Source organism: Ochlerotatus camptorhynchus, unplaced genomic scaffold (genome assembly GCF_037179485.1).
Source record: "Ochlerotatus camptorhynchus isolate MF236.1 unplaced genomic scaffold, CSIRO-AGI_Acam_v1.1 ptg000213l, whole genome shotgun sequence".
NCBI classification, from domain to species: domain Eukaryota; kingdom Metazoa; phylum Arthropoda; class Insecta; order Diptera; family Culicidae; genus Ochlerotatus; species Ochlerotatus camptorhynchus.
Genome location: NW_027040703.1, coordinates 829,610 through 843,431, shown reverse-complemented (window position 1 = coordinate 843,431; position 13,822 = coordinate 829,610). Strand labels below are relative to the sequence as shown.

The window sequence follows — 13,822 nt, the reverse complement described above, 5'->3', positions numbered from 1 at the left end:
ATACAAGAAGAGGTTGCAAAGAATGTGTTTGACATATTAAACCTGTTTATTTCACTTCATGAGAGTCACAATCAGCGATTTTTCACAAACTCACTCACTCACTCACTCACTCACTCACTCACTCACTCACTCAGCGATCAGCAAATCGCTGATTGTGACTCATAGAAAGCAAAATTTACAGGTTTTATGTTTCCAACGCATACTTTGTAACCTCTTCTTGTAAGTTACAAGTAAAACATGCCATCATACCATCTTTTGGTTTTATTATTCCGAAAAACATTATTTTAGCTGAAATGAGTCTTTGCAACCTTGTACAAGACACTGAAGAAGTCTGCACATTGTAAACGAAATGTTTTTGATTAGACGAGAATTTTCGAACAATAATTAAAAGTGTCATGGCAAATGGAGAGGGTAACGTTTGAAATTGCTTAATTTGCTCAAAATCAAAACGCTCTGTTATGTGTTCTAGTAAATTTGTGTTACAGATTTTTTGCGTAATACATATGTAGACGACAGATGTCACTAGAAATGTGAATAACAGGATGCAGTACAGGTCGCAAGGCATAAAATCGCACAAATTACTTCAAATCCACAACTATTTTAGGTCTAAAGAAACTTTCATAAACAGTACGGCTCCCTTGAATCAATACCCATTTGGCTAATTTTTTAAAAAAATTTATTGAGTAGAAAAATATTAGCGGATTAAAAGGCCAACTGTAAATTTAACATGGTAAAACTTTGGTACAGTGACTAATGAGTAAAACATTGAAAATCGTTATAGCAAAGTTTACCGCCACGAAAATATTAGCATGTTTTGATTGATCTATAAATATTGAAATTAAAGGACATCATTTTTCTAATATTCTTGAAAATAATAACGTGTCTTTGCTTCTAATTCTTCATTTTAAAAAGTTGGAAATAAAACAAAATCGTATGGTTTCGTTTCTGCGGTTTTCTATACCTAACTTTTTATCATAATGACATCGAATAGCATGTGTTTACACACAAAATTTCTTTAAAATCTGCGGAAAAAACAGATTTTTATAGATTTTTAATAAATTTTTTCATTGGTTTTAGAAAAATCAAATGCATTTTTTTACAGTGGTGGTAAGCTTTACGGTAATTTTAATTACTGTTAAATTTTTCTGATTACTTATTTCATATCATCATTCGGTTGACAGATTGTTGGTAAATCGGAAAGTGAAATTTCTCGTACCCTTCTAAGGTCAAAAATTGTCAAAATTTGCGCAGGGGTAAAATCTGCTATTTTGCATTGCGCTGCAGGTGCTGGTGATGATGTCATGGGCCTCACGAATGACATACGGCATATAATGGGACATCACCAGCATTGCCGTGCATATTTTTGCAATGGTGAAGGGAATTCCTAGCCTGCCGATGCATCTATAACCAACAGCGATACCAACGCTGAAATAAGATATGGACCGAGCGTGCTGCACACTCCGACCAGTGCCACGATTACTGCAAAAGACTCTGAATAATTGGTAAGTACAACGAAAATTTATAATTTCTAATCCATCAATAAGCTCTGTTGTCCAAAAATATATCTTTAATGTAAGCTAAAACAGAATAATTAACAGAGTTTAATTAAAAAACTAAGTAAATACACACTGTACTATTTCTCTTGATTTGTTTCGCCCAATTAACCAAAGTTTGTTAAATATTTTTTTGCTATTACTTCTCAAAAAAAAAAAAAAATAACAACAAAAATACATTTAAAAACAATGTAATAATAAGACGAATATTATTGTCTTCACAGTGATTTAAATTGTTACGTCCACAATAAATTTACCTTGATTTATGTTGTACTAAGCAGTAAATTTTATGGTAAATGGATTAACAATGAAATTTTCAAGATTTCCCCGTATATTTTTTTTTCAATAACATTATATATTATTACACCAAAAAAATAACAGTGTACTTTAGAGTGTATGTGTTGGCTTGACAGATCTACTTTTTTTTATCTAGTTCGTTTATTTGGAAGGCTCAATCGCGTTAGCTTTACGGAGCCGATAATTCATTGTTCACTGTGTGTAACAAAATTCACTTAATTCTATGTCTAGTAGGAGTTGGGCCGATTACTCGCGGCTTACTCGAGGTTAGAAGGGTACATTGTCGAAGGATAGGATCAGGGGAGGAGCTTGGGGTAGGGTTTCGTTGTCTCATCAGAGCGTTGTCGCCAGTATGAACGGTAGTGCTGTTCTAGTTTCGTCCGGAGTTCGACCGGCTATTGTGGGTGACCAGTGGGCGACGATGAGACTCATCGAGACGGGGGGACAAGACAAACAAAAACTAATAAAGAGAGACAAAAGACAAAAGGAATTAAATTCTTATACTAGACATTTGAAGAAAAACATAAACGGACTGCATATAGCAGAGATCACGGGTTGCCAACACGTCTCTGATAGGAACATAGGAACAGATCTACTTTATCGACTTCAAAAAGAAATCGAAAAAATAAAACATCGCCCGGGAAGGGAAGGGGGTGGTATTATGTCTGTTACGGGTGAGTCCTTTTTTTACTGGTTATGGATTGAGATTCGATCCAGAACTTGTGAGAAATGCAGGCCAACTCCCCTGCATTCGATCTCCCTAGGTCACGTCTCCTTGGTGGTTCAACTGGAGATAATCGCCCATGAAATATGCTTCCACCTGAGAGTTCCATGCTGACGTCTTCAAGCGGTGGATTTTTTTTTAAATTATTGTATATTATTGACTGCACGGAAAAGGTCTACATTAAGCGCGATTTAGATGAGGCAGGTGAGTTGAATTCAACTCAAACTGATCTGGTCTTAGGCGTTCAATTTACTTGGCAACGAATAGAGCAAGTCCGATATCAAGTGAGTTGAACGCTGAATTGAACCATCTTAACCCAGCTTTAGAGAGGGTCTAGAATAAGAGATGAGTGGTGTTATGTCCCGAACAGAGGAAAAAAAAAGAGATGAGCGGACGCGAACTGGCTGGTTTTGAGCCAAATGAACTGTCAAAGCCAGAGCCATACGAGTAGCGCCTATCTTGATTACATTGGCAGTGTTGCTGACCCTCTCATAGTCTGCATGCTTCAATCAGATGTATTTTCATTGTTCGTGAAGTAACCCACAGTGAAAACACACCAATATTTAATGTAACAACAATTTTTATTGTAATGTTCATTATTGTTCATGACCGAATCATGTTAACAATAAAATAAATGAAAAATAGGATAAAAATCATTATAACAACATTTTATTATGTACATTCATTGTACATCTAGGTAGCAGACAATAAATATTAATGTTAGAGCATTGTTTCCACTGAAAATTTCACTGTAATTTTTTTTCGTACTACTGACGATTTATCAATAAGATCATATCAAGACCATTCCTGTGAAAAAATAATAATTCCAAATTATTTCATTGGATGTAGTGTGAAATGCTAGAAATTTATTTTTTAAACTTTATGAGATTTTCTTTGGCTATCAGTCATAGTAATCTTGGTTGTGTTATTCTCAACTCCCACTGGACCTAGAATCAAGTTATCTTTGTTACAAAATAAAATTGACTTATCGAAACCACATGGCTCCCGCTATTGAGCCTTTCAAATATGTTTGGTGTTACAGTGCCATCCCGTTTTTGGCAACACGACCGCATCAGCTATGTATTTACTCAAATACATGCTAGTGTTTTCTATATAGTTTATCATAACATACCGGACATCTATAATCCTTAAAGAATAATCTAATGAAACCACAAATGGAATAATGCTTTCGATGGATTTGCGATAAAGTAAGAAGGATAAAAAACATGTCATAGTTTTTGGAATTGTATTCTTAATTTACGCCTGAATTTTTCAATAAATTTATTTAGGAGCTTTATTCAAATTAACTTATTTCGTCGTTCTTTTACAATGTCTTTTTGCATCTAATAAGGTTTATCAAGTTGAATTGCTTTACTACTTCCTTCAGGTTTAATTTTTTCTGGGGTTTGGTTGATCATAACTTTTGGAATTTCTGTTGGAGTTATGGATTCAATTTCCTGTGTAATTTATTTTGCATCTTCCTTAGTAAGTTACTTCTGAATTTTCATTGGAATTCTTTTGGTAATGAACTAGTGATTTCTTTCAGAAATTTCTTTGAAATTGGCCTTCAAGTGTAACTCAGTAAGATTCGGGCCGCCTTCTTTGTTTCATTGCAACACCTCCAGTGGTCGGTTTTGAAATGTTATGACAGCAGTTTGTTTTAAAAGTGCTTATCAGCCCTGAGAGATTTTCATTCATGCAGTTTCTTAAAAGTTGTGCACGAAAGTAAAAAGTAACTCACAGCTGTGAGTGTGTAATTATTCTCTTTGAACGAAAGTGAAGAAAATTTGTATGGAAATAATAGAGAGTGAAAATGAAAAATGAGAGAAGAAAATGTATCTTGCACATCCACGTTGAAAATCCAACGTGGTCTTTCATATCAATGATTTAAAGGGGAATAAATCAATCATAGATAAAACACTTTCTTCTCAAAATCAAAAGAAGCATTCATTTAGAATCAATTTTTCTTCATCTTTACATTAACTTTACCTTCATCCGTTTGCCGAAGTATGTCCAATGAAGTTTTAACAAAATAAAAACAGTTTGTGACTCTTTAAAAAAAACTGACGGTTTAAATGGAAAGGTAAATAAGTTAAGAAGTCATCTTTAGTAGAAACCTTGGTTCAAAGGTTTGGAGGTGGGTCGAGACTTCATTCGTGTGATGTCTCGTCTCATGTCCAATCACTATTCACTAAGCGCTCACTTATTCCGTCTTGGGTTGGGGGACAGTAATCTCTGTGAATGTGGACAAGGTTAACAGGACGCAGATCACATTATTTGGTCATGTGCTGAGCACCGTGGAGTCAGATCCGAGTTGTACGATTCCCTTCGGGCTCGAGGTAGACAACCTAATGTTCCAGTTCGGGATATTTTGGCTAGACGCGATCTGGAGTTTATGCAACTCATATATGTTTTCTTGAAGAATATTAACCATGGATTGTAAGTTTGATTAACCTTGTGTTTAGTTTGTATTTTGTATGTGTGTGTGCGTATTTTTTGTAGATTTGTTTCTGTAATAATTGTATAATTACAGAGTTGATATAACGTCGATAGGATTAAAAATATGTTTTATAAATAGTGAAATTTTTTAATCATAAATCATATTCCAAATCTCCTTTTCCCTTTTCCGATCCAAACAATTGTCATCCACTAACCTCGAGAAGACCGCGAGTAATCGGTTCAAATCCTTTAATTTTAGATTTAAGACATTTATAATGTATAAAGAACGCCGAAAAATCATTCCAGCTTTAAACTCACAAAAACCACTTAAACGTCAATTGATATCATGTCTATGCATGTTGTGTTAGTTTTCCAACCCCTGATGCACAAACAATAGTAAGAACAATGAATAACGCCAAAATATAAAACAATGAATTTTTGAACCTGAAAACTCATCGGTGATTATTGCGACGTTGAATTTTGCAAGGCAAAACTAATAGGCGCATAAACTCATGCATGAGATTTGAGTTTTTGAGTTTTTCCGAACACTGCTTGGCTCTGTAAAGTTTATTCGATTGAGCCTGTACAAATAAAGTAATTAACAAAAAAAAATCTATAATAGAAACATATATTTTTGTTAAATTTTGTTAAACAAGAGAGGAAAAGTGCAGGTTTAGTAGGAACTTAAGCTCTATTTTTTTAACGGATTTTCAAACAAATCTTTAAATAAATTCCAGAGTATCTCCGACAAAAGGAAACACCAAAGTAATTACCAGAAAAAAAATCTGACAAGATGAGCCATATTGTATGGCTTGGACCGAACATGGGAAATTTTAAGTAAAATGTATCCTGAAACAAAACTTTTTTTTTTCCTTTGGTTTGTTTTTTCCGTCGATCTTGTTTTCCGTGCTGAGCACCAATGCTACCGATGCCAGGAAAGCAGCTCGCACACCTGGACCCTACCTATCGACCCATCAACTCATGAACCAGGGACCAACGGCTTTACTTCCCTGATGATGAGAGATGTTATGCGTCAGAACATCCCGGCGGTGCCGACTGGGATTGAACCCAGCCCTGCTGGGGTGAGAGGTTATCACGCTTACCACTACACCACCGGCGTTGCTCTCAAGCAAAACTTGTTTTAAATAGACATTGATAAAACATATTAATTTTGAACGAAAACAGTAGTAATAATCAGCTTTGAAACTCCGATGATTTGCAGAATATTTTTAAAACTATCTGACATAGTTTTTCTAAGTTTTCTCACGATTCAAAACTAGAGGATCGTCTCAAATTACCCTGAAAATAAAAGCCGTTTCGGTTAAAAAATTTAAAAAAATAAATTTTACTTCATATCATACTTTTATTTTTTACAAAGACCAGTTCTCTGGAATCTAAATATTGTTTATTCATGTTCTAAGCCCACGTGTTACCAAATGAAAACCCGTGTTTCAATTTTAAAGAATTATTCCCTCGTCACTGACAACACACTTTAGCTAATATGCAAATTGTTTTCAGATATCAACAGATATAGTAATCCGTAATCCAACGTGGCATGATGTCTCACGTTTTTCGAAAGGAAGAATACTTTCAACTGTTGTTCCGGATATTGTGAACACTAGAAATCTAGACAAACTCTCCGAAAAAGCAGACACAATATCGTCGGTTGCAAGTAATTTTAAAATTATTAAAAAGCGCATCTCTATTCAAGATAAAGCACAGCAACTTCTATCGCAAGAGCTAAATTGTATCGATTCGATCCTACAGATACCACGAAAATGACCATATTCATGCGTATTTATAGATGGTGTACTAATTCTGTATGTTATCTAACATAAAATAAAATATTTATTATTTTAGGACAAGATACAAGTGGCCGGGCTCTCCTGCTTGCAAAACGAAAAGAACATCATAATATGAAAACACATTATAATTCTTTGACAGCAGCTGCTGAGAAATGCCACGGATTCGGTTTTAAAATTATTGCTGGTGTTCCTATTGCTGATAATAATGTAGTGATGGAAGCTCAGGCCTGTATATATTTTACGGATGCAGAGTTGTGCTACATCGTATTCGTGATTGCCGCTAATGAAAATGACTACGTAGTTTGTAAGGTAAACAAAGAAAATAATTATTATCCAAGAAAAATTGCGCCGAAATTAACACGTTTTATAAAAGAAAATTTCCTGCAAGCTGTGACAAGGAAAAACATTGCGATGCTGGTAAACCCATAAGTAAGTAAAAAAAACCCACTAAAAGTTATGCGTAAAACATTTATGAATATTAATTTGGTGAACTCTAATTATTACAACGAGGAATCAGAGCCTATGTGCTTTCGTTTATTTGCATAAATCAGTTATTCAACTGACTTATTTGCACTTCCATCTACAAACATTAGTACAGAGTAGTTTGTTTACGTCACATCATGTATGTCAAAGATGGATTTCGTTACGTGTTAATTTTTTTATTTCTAAGTGTGTAACTATAAAAACTAACTAATAGAAAAATCGATTAGATACGAGTAAGTTAACCGTACAATAAATTTTACACTTATTTCTTCATAATGATGAATAAGTACACCGAAGACGCCAGGACGATTCGACGAAAACGAGCGCACTTTTAACATGCAACTACGCGCTTATATGTAGAATTTTGGTACGAAACACGCCTTCACCCAAAGACTTCTTTTCCTTAGCAGCGGACGATCTGCATTTTACTCGAATTTCTAAATTCGAGTAAAAGTTCGAGCTCTTGTCGAACTGCTCGATCAGTAATTTCATCACACGTAAGCCTGAAGCGCACAACGCACCGCGCGTTGGCTGTGAGAGACCTCAAGGGAAGTGGGTGCAATACGCGTTTCAGAGTAGTATTCTCAATGACATGTTTTATCGTACTAAGATTAATTTATATGAACAGTTTTCCTAATGATAGACCAGTAGTTTATTTACGAATAGGTACTAGATGAAAACCCTTCAATTGGTTTTGGAAAACGCATTATAAACGCTTTAGGTCATATTACTTTGTGGCGCGTACTGTCTCACATTCCTCTTCTCTGAAGTTCTCTCTCAACGTTCTCTTTCTGCTCAGTTCTGACAGGATGTTGATGAGGGAACGGGACAATTTTGCTCTTCGTAAAGTAGTGTGTTGCCATTTCATTGCTAAAACGGGGAGAAATTTATCATCGCAATGTTTCCCCGCACATAGTAATTTTCTCTACATAAATTATTTTCAACAACCGCAAAGCGAAGTAAAAACTCTTTTCTACAATACACTTCTGTGGCGCAAGAAGAGAATGTTTTCAGATGCGCATGGTTGCCACCATTCTTTCCTTCACTGAAACGGTACCATAGTAGTACATACCATATGAAATGTTAAATTTTTTTATTAGTAATTTTGTTATTAGTAATTTTTTTTATTAGTAATTTTTTTATTAGTAATTTTTTTTATTAGTAATTAGTTTATTAGTAATTAGTCCGCCTTTGTGGTAATTTTTACAAACTTTAAATTGTATCATTCTGTCATTTCTATTATTCGTATTATAATGTACACAATAGAATTGACTGCGTAGTTTAAATTATTTTTATTATGTTGTTCAAACCAGATATACCATGGCAAATGTATTACGAGTATACAATTTTTACTAATGTGACTATACTTGGTCAGCGCAACCATGAAAATTGTAACGTTCAATTGAATGCTTGCTGTTGAAATAATAACAGTAATTGATCAATTGGGCTATTGGATTTTTGATATGAGCATGGTAACTTTAAAAACATTACGTTGAGGGCTACATAGTTTTCTTCTCAGACCTACAAGATATTTATTTTCAATGTTTGCAACGTCTTGTAAAGATCGCTTCTGATTCAATAAAAATTGCGTTAACATGTTATTGAGATTATGCTCAAAATAACCAAATATATGAAATTTCTGATCTTTTATGTTTTCATCCTTGGCATGTGTGACTATTTTGTTCTGGAAACTAAATGTGATCAAACATGATCTTATTTTGAAGTCTTATAGGTCATATCAGGCATAACATTTGATAACGACACAAAAGCGTTTGTAAACAAACATTCTAAGGCCCTTTACACGTGAACCAATGTACGCCCACGCAAACCAACAACATCATCGGATAGGAGCAACTATCGCCTTTCCAAAAGTGGTATTGGTTTGCGTGGGCGTACTTTGGTTCGCGTGTAAAGGGCCTTAGAAAGTTTGTTTACAAATGCTTTTGTGTCGTTATCAAATGTTATGCCTGATATGATTAGTTTTGACTCAAACAACATTCTGACCACGTCCTCGAAGGCACTCGAGACATGTCGGATGAGGTCATTGGGAACTTGGCTTTCCCAATCTCTCTTTGAATGTAATTAATATAAAGGTTGATTTTTTTACCATTATATTGGCAACATTGCCAGCGCTATCTCGCAACATGTTTTGTTACTCTCTGAGAGAGGCAACACGTGGTTATTGAACGGTTAAACGTGGCTATTTTGAATTAATCCGTTGGACGCTTGACCTCAGACCTTAATTGATCGGGGAAGTCCAAAACTGCTGAACATTCGCAAAAGAGACCCTATGATCCGTTGGGAAGTGGCTGGTTTCATTGGTTCTATTTGTATAAACCGTGTGGTGTAACAGACTACCACTAATAGTGATACTTCTCCTGGTAAACCTTCTTTAAAATCAATTGCTAAATCTTGCCACGGTTCAGTTGGAATACGGCGCGTCATAGGATTTGGCTTATCAGGGAGGGCAGTCATTTTGCATGGTTTACAGTGCCGAACCGTCTCATCTATTAATTTATCCATTCCAGGGAACCATACTTTTGCTCTTAATTGAGCTTTCATTGAAGTGCTCCCTTGGTGCCCTGCGTGAGCAAGTTTTACTACATTATCCCTTAGCTGCATAGGGATAACAATTCTGTCTCCACGCAAGATTAGTTCCCCATACATAGACAAATCATCTTTTATGGTTACAGTCTTATACTGACTAGGAACATTGTCCCAATTTCCTGAGTACATTGCATCCTTCACCACTTGAAGTTCATCATCTTGTAATGTAGCTTTTTCCAGATCCTCGATCGACAATGCTGCTGGTTTGACTTCTCCTGATAGCCAGGCAACCACATCTGGTTCAATAATAGCGCAACTTTTGCTTTGTGATAACGTGGACAATGCATCTGCCAGATTTTGGTCACCTGGCTCATATCTTACCGTGAAGTCAAAACTTTGAAGGCGTAATATCCACCGTTCAATTCTCGCAGATGGCTTCGATTGAACCCTGTTGAAAAGATACTCAAGTGGTTTGCAATCTGTTACTAGAGTAAATTTTATCCCGTATAGATAAATAAATAGCTTCTCCATCGCCCACACCATGGCATAACACTCCTTTTCTGTCTGACAGAATTTCTTTTCATTGTCAGCAAGGCTTTTCGAGATACAGGAGATAGTTCTAGTTTTTCCGCTTTTTAGCTGAAAAAGAATCGCTCCCAGACCGAATGGGCTAGCATCCGTTACAAGTATGGTTTCATCCTTGGAATCAAAGAATCCTAAAGAATCGATTCTACCCAACGTTTGTTTGATCAACGCCAGTTCATTAGTGTGATCTTCTTTCCACGTGAATGAACATTTCTTAGTGAGCAGCGATCTCATGTGGTATGTCATTGCTGACAGGTTTGGTATGAATTTTCCAATGAAGTTGATTAGTCCCAGGAGTGATCTCAGCTCCGATACATTATTTGGTGCCTGCAGATCTAGGATGGCTCTGATCTTATCGTCTGTTGGTCTGATTCCTTCAGTACTGACATGGTGTCCTAAGAATGTGACCTGTTGAACCCCAAACACTGATTTCTTTTCGTTGATTTTCATATTCATGGTCTTCAACCGATTCAGAACCTGCTCCAAAATCAGGTCATGTTCCTCAACAGGGGTTCCGTGTATCAATAGATCATCCATATAGACAATCAACCCTTTGATACCTCTGAACAGGTTTTCCATCTCCCGCTGAAAAAGTTCTGGAGCTGATTTGATGCCAAACATAAGTCTGCAAAACCTATAAACACCGCTCCTAGACACAAACGTTGTAATATCCCGACTGTTTTGATCTAATTCGAAATGATAGTATGCCGCTTCGAGGTCAATTTTCGACAATTTAGCCACCTGTCAGTTTAGTTTTATTTATATAATTAAAAAGAGAAATATAACCCAAACAAATAATTATTCAAATCACCTTGGTAATAGACGCCATGGCCGCATCGATGTTTGGCATCGGGTAGTTTTCACGCTGAACTGCCTTATTCGCAGTCCGCATGTCCACACACAAACGAATCCGGCCGTCCGTCTTCCGTACCGGTACCAGGTTAGATACCCACGACAAGGGTCCTTCAGCTCGTTCAATAATTTTCTTCTCCAGCAGCTCCTGTATAGCCTCTTCCACATCGGCTTCCATGGCCATTGGCAGCCTACGCGCTACCTGTACAACTGGATGAACAGTACGATCGATCTGAATATCCAATTTCACACCAGGTATTTTCGGGAATTCCGGATTAACCATTGCATCAGTAGAATCCGTAGTAAGTTGATTAATATGGTATCCAATTTTAAGCACTCCAAGTGCAAACGCCTTGGTTTTGCTCAGTAAATTAGTTTGCCCCTCTGGAGACACCAAAATGTGTGCCCAGATACCTTGCTCTTCACCTGGCACTTTGATTTCGGTCTCGAAAACTTTACTGAAGAAAATATTCCGGTTCGAGGCGAACGATTTCAGCTTTACCTCATCTTGTTGTGGACTCCTTTCGTTCAGTTTGATTGCCTTCTCTGTTTTGAGATGTTCAAATGTTGCGCTATTAATGATATTAGCCGGGGATCCCGAGTCTACTAACAACTTTGTTAATACTCCACCCATGTCCAGCTGAAGAATTTCCTCCATTTCCGAATGTGCATGAACAAAAAATACGCCCTTTCCATCGTCGGCTATCTCGGACGTGATAGCATGTACCCGTTTAGCTGGTGTATATCGCTGGGTGTCAGTTTCATTCCGCTTCCTTTTACGACAGCATACCTTGAAATGCCCTTTCGATCCGCAACTGTGGCACACAGAGAACCTTGCCGGGCATTTTTCCGTATCCTTTGCCAAATGGCCCGTTTTGTTACAGTTGTAACATCGTCTGGAGTTGTCGAAGTTTCCATGTTTTTCTGGAGCCTTTCCCGTTATTCGCTGAACAACCGCACCGTCCGAGTATGATGTGGAAGGTTTTTCGTACTCTTTGGATTGTTTTTGGACTTCTTCCAATGTTTTACCTAGCGTAAGTGCCCCATTCAACGTTGTGTCATCCGTCAAGAGTTTCTTCCGTAACTCTGAAGATTTACATCCTTCTATCATTTGATCGATAATCATGTCATCGATATCAGTAAAAAGGCATCGATTTGCCTGATCTTGCAATCGAAACACATATTCAACAACCGATTCTTGTCCGTCTTGCTTCATTGACCGAAAAAGATGGCGTTCAAAACGTTTGTTGAGTTGCGGAGCAAAATATTTGTCAAGGGACACTATAGCCGACTCGTATTTTAGGATAATTCTTTCATCACTCCCTTCTTCTGGTGGGCTTACTACGTGCCACTTAGTGATTTTGTCATAATAACCTTGCAACTCAAGGGCTCCTACCACTAGGAGAAGGTTATACTTTTCATCATCTTCCTCTATTTTGTTGGCTTTCAGAAACCGATCAAAAGCTCTCTTCCACCTAATCCAGTCGTTTCTAGGATCAGGCCCTACGTTAAAGGGTGGCATAACTGCCGCATCTACAAACAAAATGGATAAATAAAAAAAATCAACATCACTTTTCTGGGCAGTAAATATGCTTCCGTCCATCATTTGAAACATAACCTTTCTTTCAAGAGAAAACAATTTACAATAAAAAACAACGTTCCATCATTTTTAACTAGCACGAAGCCACGTTTCTTTACGCTCCGGAACTTCTACCATGGAGGCGAAAAAAAATCCCCCCTTTTACTTAAGACTCTTCACTAGCACGAAGCATTCTGCTCAGTAGCGCGAAGCCCCTTTTATCTGAAAACTTTCTCTATTTATTACTCATGTTTCTGTAACGAATCTTGATCATGGCACGAAGCCCGTCTATGGCCCGAAGCCCGTCTATGGCACGAAGCCCGCTATGGCACGAAGCCCGTCTATAACATGAAGCCCATCTTTGGTATGAAGTCAACCTATGGTACGAAGCCCGTTCCTGGCACGAAGCCTGTTTTGACACGGAGCCTTATTTCCATTCAGATCCCCTACCAGACAAAAAAAAATCCATAACACAACGCCATTTTGTTCTTATTCCAGACGCAAAATTTTTCCATTTTGTTCACTTAAAAATAAAAATAATGCCACATTTTCACTATTTCCAACACTTGATTTCATCGCGTTCCATTTTTAATTCAGTTTAAGACTCCCAGTAAAAACGTTTCTCTAAATATATATATACATTTTGATCTCTTACCGATTTTCATCCTCGCCGCCATTGTAACGATTTGCTTCGTAGCCGCGCACACGTCCGTCCATACGAACTGATCTCACTCAACTAACCCGTCTAGCATCACACAGTCAACTCTCCCGATCCACACTCTCGCCATCCCACTCATACTCCGAACTTACCGAGACTCGTACGTCTCGCTCTTGATTCCCGACTCTGAAACTATCATCATATCGAACCACAAGTTCCCGTTGCTAAAACCATTAAGACATTCCGTTACAACTGCAGGAATCAATCCGATGATGGATGCTGCTAATCGAAAACGTTCAG

At 37.1% G+C, this 13,822-nt stretch overlaps 1 protein-coding gene across 1 annotated transcript in view; it reads left to right on the top strand.

The window, feature by feature from the left end:
- The window catches only part of LOC135703419 (membralin), a 255,673-nt gene that overhangs the window by 22,065 nt on the left and 219,786 nt on the right, over positions 1–13,822 (top strand). The gene's annotated exons all lie outside the window — the stretch shown is intronic.